Genomic DNA, 1476 nt, shown 5'->3' with positions numbered 1-1476 from the left:
GCCACTTGAGCATCAAGGCGTGGCATGCCAGTACAAGTTTCTAGAGAGCAATAGTGAAGATGCAAAAGGCTGGGCGTGCCACTTGGTATCGAAGACGTGGCACGCCAAGTTGGAAAGAGCCATATTAAGGTGGCCGTGCCACTTGAGCATCAAGGCGTGGCACGCCAAGCCAAAAGGTTGAAAGCCAAAAGGCTGGGTGTGCCACTTGCTATCGAATGCATGGCATGCCAGCTCTCAATTGTCACTTGGGCATGCCACTTGAAGAACCCAGGCGTGGCACGCCAACACTCAAGGAGACCAAAGCAAAGCAGGGCGTGCCACTTGGCATCGAAGGCGTGCCACTTGGCATTGAAGGCGTGGCATGCCAAGCTCTCATCCTCACTTAGGCGTGCCACTTGAGCATCCAGGCATGGCACGCCAATGATGAAAATGGCCAAAGCAAGGATTGGGCGTGCCACTTGGTGTCGAAGGTGTGGCACGCTAGCTCTAGATTCTCACTTGGGCGTGCCACTTGAAGGACCAGGCGTGGCACGCCAGCTACTAGATCAAAGAGGAATGCTGGGCGTGGCACGCCAGACCCTGGGCGTGCCACGCTAGTTCAATTGGCCAGAGAGAATAATCAAGCACATATAATGGGCGTGGCACACCAGACCCTGGGCGTGCCATGCTAGTTCAAATTTCCAGAGAAGAAAGGAAGAAGGAAAAGCCTGGGCGTGCCATTTTGGTTCGAAGGCGTGGCACGCCAGGCCAACACCAACACTTAAGAAGACCCAGGGTGTGCCACTTGGACTTGAAGGCGTGGCACGCCAGGGACATCAACATAGAGGGCGTGCCACTTGAAGAGCTTGGCATGTTAGAGGCTAGGCGTGGCACGCCACCTGAACGCCAGCCAAACGCCAGCCTGGAAAGTCACGTTTATTAAGTTTCTTTTCCCTCCAAATTGTATTTTTCTTTTCTCTTTTGTATTTTCTTTATTTTAGTGATAGGAGTAGTATAAAAAGCCCCTGAAAGTACTGAGAAAGGGGGTTAAGCAGTTGAGCTATTAGTTCTAGTTAGATTTACTTTCCACTTTATCATCTCTTCCATCTCTTGTACTTTTCTCTGAGCTATGAGTAGCTAAATTCTCTCTCATTAAGAGAGGGATATTTGTTGTACTTGATGGATTAATGATAGTTGATTTCTTCTTCTCTTCATCTTCTCTTTGATTTCCTAGAAGGAATTTTGTTTTAATGTTAGTGTTCAATCATCTTGAAAAAGAGGTTGAATGCAAAATGGGTTTCATGGGAACCTTGGAAAAGGAAACATGAAACCATGATAGAAATCCCTTCTCACACTTGAGTAGGATCTGGGTTTTCGTGTTTGGATATGGTGACATATAATCCTCCCTCTACTTGGACCTATGATGATGTGTGGTATAATCAGGGACCAAGAATATCTCTCTTCATAAGCAATTAGACCAAGGAGTTGGCTATTGAT

Source organism: Arachis ipaensis, chromosome B4, assembly GCF_059453495.1.
Source record: "Arachis ipaensis isolate K30076 ecotype BB chromosome B4, ASM5945349v1, whole genome shotgun sequence".
NCBI lineage: Eukaryota > Viridiplantae > Streptophyta > Magnoliopsida > Fabales > Fabaceae > Arachis > Arachis ipaensis.
The sequence above is the reverse complement of the archived record's forward strand: the minus strand, read 5'-3'. Positions refer to the sequence as shown.